Here is a 10225-nt window from a genome sequence, read left to right as displayed (position 1 = left end):
GTCACCCTTCGCCGCAAGTCGAGAAAAACCGATTTCAACCCCTAAACAACACCCCCATTTCACCATTTCACATTATCTCGTGTTTAAACTTTTTTTTTTCGTTTTGTTACAACCTTAACTTCATTTTCCAGCCGGTCGTTGCCTGTTATTAATTTTTTTATCTACAAAAGTTATCGGCATAGACTATATACTCGCAACATTATGTTTTTATACTAGGTACAAATGTGTTTAATGGGATGCTTTTTACTTACATGGTTTCTAATGACACGTGTCGATTTGAGTTGAAGCTGATATCTTTGATAAAATGTTTTACATATTAAGGTATATACACAACCCTTGAAAACATATTTCTTATACAATTATGTGTAAGTAAGTAAGGAATAAATCGTCTTTTACCAACCTTAGGAATTAATAAATTATAGTTATTATACAATTTTGAAGCTGAAAAACTGCAGCGTCGTGACACGATCCTGGTACGCCACAACAAATATTACGAAATCTGTAAAATAATATGACATTAATTAATCATTCCATTAAAGACAAAAACAGTTCTATTAAAGATAAAGATAAACGAATAATATTTTTGCACATTATAATACCTGTAGTTGTTATCTATAACTGCTTGCACGATTATAGATGGCCATCCTTTTTGATTAATAAAATCTGTGTATCCATCGTTAGGAGGAAGAATGGGGATATACGTCCCATCAATTGCTCCAATTAATTGGAGGGAATATGCGTTTTTTTTTTCAAAAGCAGCTACTATTTCACAGCACACATCATTGTCAGGCATGGTTATCAATAAACTCATTAGTTTTGTATTAATTGCCTCAATTACTCTATAAACATATTTCCATACAGTGGCCTTCTGAATCCCAAAGTTATTTCCGATTATATGATATTCATAGCAGCTAGATAAGAAATACAGACAAACAACGACTTGTTTTTCGACTGATACTGGTTCTCAAGTTTTTATCTGGTTTAAATTTGGAGCAAGTTCTTCTCGTAATTGATCGCATAATCAAATGAAAGTTGCTTTTGTCATCCGAAAATTTTCTAACCAGTTTTCGTCCTTGAAATGATCATTAACAATTCGGTCCCACCAATCAAAACTTCGTTCTTTCATCCATATTTTTCTTTTTCGTGAAAATTGTAATAAAGGTCTGAGATCAAGCAAATGATTTGATGGCGTTGAATTTGACAAGGGTCTTTTATTTCTTTCTGACGTCTCCGCCGTTTAATTAAAAGATTTTGAGTATGTAATGTGGATTGCCTGATCATATTTTTCACATTTGTAAAATATACAGCAACAAACGAATGGACGTGTTCCATATTCTCTTTTCATCACTTAATTGTATCCAAAATTTATAATAACCTAAAATGTTAATTTCGCTTTTTAGTTATATGTATATTAATTTCATTTGACAAACAAATATTTAATGATTTCCAAACACATATTAACCTAAAAGTTCACTTTGCTTGTAGACTTACTTCAGCTTTGTGAGAATAAGCGGCGGAACGTGTAAACGCAACTCACCTTAAGTAGAAATTATAACATCAACGTTCCTGAACGTGTAAACGTGGCTCGCTTAAATAAGAGTTATAACATAGATGTTATAACTTCGGCGTAAATCGAGCCGTGTAAACGTAGTCAATATGGTCCAAACGTCCATGGACTTAGTACGAATGTTTTAAAAACGTACATTATTCAACGTACAAAGTATGTTCACATTTAGACGTTTTAAAAATATTCATCTGATACAAAAAATTGTCTAAACCTGCTCGCGACGTGTTGCTTTCGCTGACTTGACAAGTGAAAATTTTTTTAAGACCGCACGAGGAATTTCACTTTTGTTAGTATGTACGTACATGTTTTGAACGTCCCAAGGACGTCCCTAGAACATCTGTGCTGTGATGAAAATTTTCAACGATGGAAAATCTACCCAGGTAACCAAGCGTGCGATATCCCACGATATCCTCATAAAATACCGCTACCATACTGTTACTGTACATGATAACTGGTACTGTGAAAGTACAGCGTATGATTTCCTAACCTGAAAATAGTCGTAATAACAGTAAGATTAAATATTAGACAATAACTGACTGGATGTTTAGTTGAACTGCACAAATTTCTATTAGGACCATATTGAACAGATGTATCGTAATTATATATCCATGATTATATAGGTATTCGTGGATCATCGAAGTGTAGCTATTTCCATACGATTTCAGAAGTCAAGCATAGTGGATGGCGGCGGTATGTAACCGGATGGGTGACCGCTTCGAAGCACTATGAAATTAGTTCTCGAATTCAAGGAATAATGTTTTTTTTTATTAAAATTTTATGACGTGTATTATGGAATAAGATATTAATCAATAATAATGCTCATATAAGAACCATTTTGTCTTGATTGTGGTCTACAATTTGTTTAATGTATTAATTTGGTCCAGTTTTAGTCCATTGCGTCCTAAAATGGACGTTTTTAAAAAGTCAAAAATGGTAACACTGGATATTTTTGAAACGTTTTTAAAATATCCATGGATCTAATCTGGATGTTTTTAATATGTCCGAAACGTCCAACATGTACGTTTAAAATACATTTTTAAAACGTTACTGTGCTGTCTGGGAAAATAATCATTTGTTAAATTTGTGTTAACATACGTATATTTTTAACGGTTCTGTATACTGAATCCCGTATTATTAATTTTTTAAATATGCTACTACGTAATCATACAGTTTTTGTTATATTTTGAACTGCATTGATAATTGTGTATTTTGTTAATTATAACAAAATTACTCGTTAATTGGATAAATTTTTTGTTAAGTATATCCGAAGAATTTCGTTGATCCAACATCTCTCTGTTAATTATTGGGGTATATCGTTTTATGCATAATTTTCCTTATTTATCGAATATAAACAAAGATAAATGATGCATCATACGCTGCTCTCATAATCTATGAGGTACTTACAAAAGGTGCGTTCCGTATCGCGCATGATGCATCCATTGTCCTTGTTTAACATTTGGTGAGCAACAAGGGTAAACGACGCATTATGCGCACCATGCGAGAAACGGAACGCACCCAAAGTAGTATGTAACGTAAAGAAATTCAAATTAATCCTATCGTTATAACTTTCAAAGTTTCTGTACATTTTTCTCAAAATTATATTGGCGACGGAAAGAGAAAACGTTTTCTCTTCAACCATGATATATACGATTTTATTCCAATTCACTACAGGAAACAACACAACGACATAAAACAATACAGCATATTCGCCCGATTTGTGTCGACTGACACAATTATTGGACTGCTATAGTGCGCTGAGATTAAAATTAGTCATGATTCTGATGATGCATGACCAATAGAATTCAAATCCCAACCAAGCTGAAAAATATTAAACATATCCTCTTATAATGTAATAAATAATATATACTTATAATGTAATTCTAGTTTTAAATGTAAAATCTCGATTCTTGTCATAACATCCAGAAATTATTTCTGATTGTTATGACAAAATCCAAGATTTTGGTTTAAATAAAATTTATTTAATTATATACGCGCGCGCGCATCTTATTCTTACCAAACCATAATCAAACAAAATTTTTCATACATTACTGCGAGAATAGAAGGTCTCTTATATACCTGCGTAAGAATTATCCTAACGGACAAAATTGTGGCATACGTCTGAAAGAAAGTATTCTATCATTATACTGAATGAAAACAGTTTTATTAACCCTTTCGCTCAGAAAGCAAGTGGTCCGTCGGAATACCGCTATTGATCGGGACCCCGCGCCAAAAGTGTACACATTATATGTGAACGGACTTTGGCGTTTAAAATTTCGTTTTACGCCCGAACAGCATGAACAACGCCACCTTGACATGTTTTAGAAAAAAAAAAAGGAATTGTCCCTTAGAACAAGATAATAATTTCTTTGTGAACCGTTTTTTAATTATGCCTTTCATTTCAATGGCATTATAGGTATCAATATACTATCACTACTAATTATGTTTAAGTATACATCATATGACAAAATCAGTGTTACCAACGCTTGGTATATGGCTGTACAGAATGGTTTGGTGTAACTCTTACTATGAGAAACACTATAAATTACTTCGCGAATGCTGGCTGTAGCCAGCGTTCGTCTATCGCTTCGTGGATGTTGAACATAGCCAGTGTTAGGAGCGAAAAGGTTAAATTCAAAAGAACTAATTGTAAAGAAGATCTTGAATACGTTCTATTTTATATATACGTATTTATTCTATTATATCCATACAGGGTGGGACAGTAACTCTCTCCACTTAGAATATTTCCACTATTTTTATAGATATAAAATGATATATTTATTAAATTTGTATACAGCATCAAGAGGGGTACAATATACTATCAATAGTTCTTCTATGAGTAGAGACGAGCGGAGATTTCAAGATCACCTCCATTTTTTTAAATGGAATTGTATGATTTTTTTACACAATATGATTCCTCTAATTTATTCTGCATATAAAAGTATTAAGGTAGTGATATAAAAAAACCAATAGTTTACGAAATATTTTGTACTTTATTCTGGCATATATTGACGTAAAATATTAAATAACTCGTAAATTATTAATTTTTTTGTAATCCTTCACTGTTGGAAATGTTAATGAATTTACAATATAAATTTTTCAATGTTTCTAATAATAGCTTACGATAAAAATGTGCAGTGTAAAGTTATAATGTTATCATATAACGTTTTGCTGTGATTTCATAATATTTGTAAATTTACAATAGAAATTTGTTGTGAATTTACAAAACTGACGTGCCGCGCATGAGTATTAAAGATCTGCATATACTTCATCACAAAATGTTATTGTAATTTTACAATATAATACTGTTTAAATTTACAACAGATTTTTGTTGGATAAAAACTTCCAACACTTTTGGCAGTTTACAACAGAAATTTCTTACAATATGCATACTTTTATAAATAGAATAATGAGATGAATCAATTGATGGACAGAACTCAGTGAGAAGTGACAATGAAATCGATATCAAATAGACGCCGATTCGATGTCAATTTGATGATTTCGATGTCGAATCAACGAGTGCTGTCCAATTGCTTAAAACATCTTGACACAACATACACAGGAGTGCACAAAGTGTAACGTTGTGCACTATTCAATTGGAACAAAATGTGTACGCTGTGCACGGTTGAGATCCGTTTCTGATGAAGTTGATGTGCACTGAGTGCAATCGTGTTGTTCCATTGTGAAAACTAGTTCAATGGTTAATGTTCCATTGATAAAACTGGTGCAAAAAACTTGCACTGAGTTCAACTTTTGCTCCATTGTCTTTGAAGTCAGTGGAACCAGTATAAGTTGAAATTGAGGTTGTGTTCGTGCTAAGGTCTCATATTATGTTATGATATAATATTACATTATTGTAATTAATGTTACAATAATGACATGTTTAGTTTCAATGTTTCTAATAATAGCTATGCGATGACATTTTGACGTTTAAAATTCTTTAAATTTAAAAATTTAATTTTAAAAAATGTTTTAAAATAAATAAATGAATCAGAATATTATAAAATAAGTAATTTAAGTTCGAACATAGTTATATATATTTTTAGGGGTGTTATAAAATGAATGTCAATAAAATGGATGTTTAATAATATATTCCATTGAACCGCACTAAACCTGCACTATTATTGCACTAGTGCAGTTTTCATCTAAACCTAGCACGACGCTAGTGCTGCACCAGTTTTCCCAGTGGAAAACGCTATTGAGTACAGACGTGTAGTGTTGTGTCGACGATAACGGACAATTGCAATGCAACTTGTGTCACTGTGTGCACGAAAGTATCTAGGGATATTGCAATTGAAATGCACCAATCATCGATTCGATACCGATTCTATTGTCATTTCTCACTGCGAAAACACATAGCTGCTTATTTAAAAAATTATCCTTTTTACATACATATTTATTTTAAAGCAACTATGTGTTTTTCATCCATCAATTGATTCATCTCATTATTCTGTTTATAAAAGTACTAAGGTACGATTATAAAAAAATTAATACTTTATGAATTATTAAATATTTTATGTTAATATATGCCAGAATAAAGTATCTCGTAAACTATTGGTTTTTTGATATATTACCTTAATAATTTTATATACAGAATAATTTATAGAGGAATCATATTGTGTAAAAAAAATCATTCAATTCCATTTAAAAGAGTAGAGGTGACCTTGAAATCTCCGAAGCTCCTCCATCTATAGAAAGACTATTAGTAGTATATTATATCCCCTTGATGTTATACAACTCCAATAAATATATTATTATATATCACTGAAAATAGGGGAAATGTTCTAAGAGAGATTGAACAGAGTTACAGTCCCGCCCTATATATATATGTATATTATGTATATATATGTATATACGTTTATTATATACTTTTATTTAAAATAGGACATACCCAGCAGATAAAATTATATCCAAAGTAGTAATGTCCCAAGCCAAATTTTACCTCTCTCTGTTTTATTTGCAATACAAACTGCCAACTCTAATTGAAATAAATAATTTAATAAGCATTAAATATATTTTACTATTCTTAACAGTTCGGACATTTGCATAAATTTTATCAAATGGATGAGTAAATTTAAGACATTATTATAAAACGTAAATTATGTTAATTTGTCCCAGATATTAATGTTCCGCTGACCAGTCGCGGCGGCCGTGTTGAAATCGTGATGTCAGAAGCGAGGAATGACACGTTAATTTATGTTGCATGCTATTTTTAAATAAAAACAATTTGATGAAACGAAATGACGAGATCGCTTTAAAACATTTGTACAAATCGATGAAAAATGTCCTTTCCTCATGACAGTCAGTAAATGGTCGTAAAAGGCACTTGAAGTGAATCTATCTTCGGGCAGAAACACCGTCTGACAAGTGTTGAAACGAGAGGACTTTTACCTACAAATTGATTGCCTACAGCATCTTTTGCCTACATCTCATTCGCCTACAAATCGATTGCCTATATGCACTTTGAGCACAAAATAAAAATTTTAGAAACGGAGTTACTTTCCAATCATTTTAAACAAACTCTTTCGGCAGTAAAAAATTCGAGAATTTTTTTAACAGCAAATTTAATTTTTCCTTAACAAATTGGTGCCAGACGGAACTCTTAGTCTTAAAAATTAGCATTACATCTTTTATATTAAATTTATACGTCACCGATTTTATTTTAACACTGAGGAAGTCCCAATCGAAAGGGTTGAAGCGTTTGTCAATTTTTCTCAAGAATAAAGTTTTGTGGACGGGTACCGCTGAATAACTGGTGTATCCACAAATAAAAAATATAGTGTGATCTTTATTCAAAATTCTCTTTGTACACTATGTACAGAGGTACCTTTCGGTACTATGACGAATGCTTTATATGGCGCCTGGCGGCGCGTGTACGTTGGGTGTAAGTGTATTTATTCACTGCGTCCGTGTCGGATCCCAACGGCTGTTGCTGTTTCCTCAATCTCGGGTTGATGCGTTTAGTCCTCTTTCGGTCGGCCAGGTTCCTTGGCTTCTGCGGTGCGGTGGCTAGCGGCAACGATGGCCACGTCTGTGTCGCTGGAAGGTCGTCGTCGAATAAAGGAGGCCTGCGAGAGCTCGCTCCGAGGAGTTGTGGAGGCCCGTGAGAGCTCACTCCGAGACAAAGAGAAGGACCCTGCAATAAGAGTCTTCTGCTTTATTGCCGTGAAGGCCCAGGGGGGCGGCTCACTTCACGCTATCAAAAAGGTGATCTACTAGGTTCAGAGGCCTGAGAAGGTCTCTCTGAAATTCCAGATTCGATGTCGATTGCTGCGTGGGTTTTTTTCCAGCCAGCCGGGCGCCTCAGTAGCGGTGCTGCTACGAGCGCGCCCGGTGGGTTGCATGTGGCGAGTAAGCTGCCACATAGTATACGATTTCACACGCACCTAACCTGTGTTGGCTCGCATTGGCTGATTTATGTCTATCCTTTGATTTAAAAATTAGAGCCACAATGATTTTTTGAAATAAAAATTGTTATCTCGGTTCCTAATAATCGGAGAGTAATCTTTTTTTCTAAATTCGTAGAAAATATCAGCTGTCGAATACTTCACACGGCTATTTAATATGAATGCATATTAACGAAATTATCCGATTCTTTAATAGGAAAAAAAGATATCCACTTTTCAAAGTCATTTTGTAATAGTTTAACTGCAAAAAATTGTTTCGTTACTAAATGTACGTGATAGTGCAACTCTTGAAAAAGAAAAAATGATAGTAGAATATTAACAGTATGATTGTATGATATTAGAATATTGATAGTATGAAATAACTTTTAAAAACTCGCTTTTGTTATATAAAAAAAAATAATTTTTGAAACTTTTTCTAGCTTATCCTTACCTCTGGGCGTTAGAATGTGTGTACAAGTATTATAAAATATATAAAAGAATAATACAATTGTTATGTAATATCCAAATTTTGTACTTAACCATTCAATAATATTTATGTAGATATCCGGATTTTGAGCGCTAGTGCGTAAAATTACGCATAAGAAGTTAAAATTCTAAAATAAATTTTTGTTGCAATTATTTACCTGTTCACGTAAATCATTATCGAGATTATAATTCGACAATTTGTAAAGAATTGCTACTGTCTCATTTATCTGAAATTATGTCAACAAAAAACGAACGTTTATAGTAAAGCTGAAAACTTTGCATTCAATGAATGAGATTTCAAATAAAACTTTGACATGTGTAATTTCATTGTTGCTTGTGCTTATTATTCAAGTTATAAATAGTTATTAATGCTTTTGTTCTACTATAATATATACCTTATTATAAATAGTTTGACATATGTAGTGTAATGTGAGAAATAATATGGTCCTCAAAACGAAATAAAAATATTCATTTATAATGAAGAAAGTATCACCAAATGTCCATATATACCGATACCCTCTAATCAATTTAAACATTATTAGACAGGAAGCTAAAGCTTCATTAAAGTACCATACCATTTGTATTAACATTTGTACTTTCAATACTGTGTTTAGTTTGCGTGATATAAGGCATAGTTGTAGGTGGACGTGCCTATAAATAAATTGTAATTGTTATAATTAATCAAACCGAGAGACATACAGAGAAGTACTAAGGAAATTATATTTTTAACGTAGAATTCGATATAAACTATTCCAATTAGCAGACAATGTTTTTTAAATGTTTTTTAAACGTTTATTTCTCATTAATTTTATATTTTTCACGATTCATTTTCATTAATTTAAATTTCTTTAAATTATTTAAATTTTATTAAATGTTTATTTTACATTATAACAATTCATTTGAAATAAATGTTTGAAAAAACGTTTTTTAAACGTTTATTTAATATTTATTAAGTGTTCATTTAACATTAATTATTAATTTGAAATAATGGTTTGAAAAAACATTTCTTAAATGTTTTTTTAACGTTTATAAAGTGTTTATTTTACATTATTTATTCATTTAAAATGTATTGAAAGAAACATTTATTTTACGTTTATTTAATGTTTAATAAATGTTTATTTTACATTCATTATTCATTTGAAATAATGGTTTAAAAAAACATTTTTTAACGTTTTTGTAACGTTTATAAAATGTTTATTTTACATTATTTATTCATTTAAAATGTGGTTGTAAGAAACACTTATTTCACGTTAATTTGACGTTTAATAAATGTTCATTTCACATTAATTATTTGCTTGAAATAATGGTTTAAAGAAATATTTGTTTAATGTTTATTAAATGTTTTTTTAAAGTTTATTTAACCTTTATCTGACGTTTATTATAAATATGTAAAAAATGTCATTATTTTCTAAAACTCAAATTAATATATATATAAAAAATGTTTCGGAATAATAAAATAATCACGGAAGATAAGTTAACACCACAATATAATTGCGTTAAGCGTACCATATACAATGGACAATAAGAACTTCGTGTATCGACAGTTATAAGTGGCGTAATGTGTAAAGTACGGAGCTCATAACCCTGAGGTCCCACGTTCAAAACCCAGCTGCGCGCGATAAGTAAAACAGATTAAAATACATTATAATTAAAAATTAGAATTTATTATTAAAATTATAAGTTGTCTGAGGTTGTAGGCACTGTCGTTAAAAAAAATAAATTTAAAACAAGATTCTACATTGCTATTTTTTCTAAATTTGTTAAAATAATTTTAACATTATAAAACGTT

Source organism: Trachymyrmex cornetzi, unplaced genomic scaffold, assembly GCF_001594075.2.
Source record: "Trachymyrmex cornetzi isolate Tcor2-1 unplaced genomic scaffold, Tcor1.1 scaffold370, whole genome shotgun sequence".
Taxonomy (NCBI): Eukaryota; Metazoa; Arthropoda; class Insecta; order Hymenoptera; family Formicidae; genus Trachymyrmex; species Trachymyrmex cornetzi.
This window is presented reverse-complemented; position numbering follows the sequence as displayed.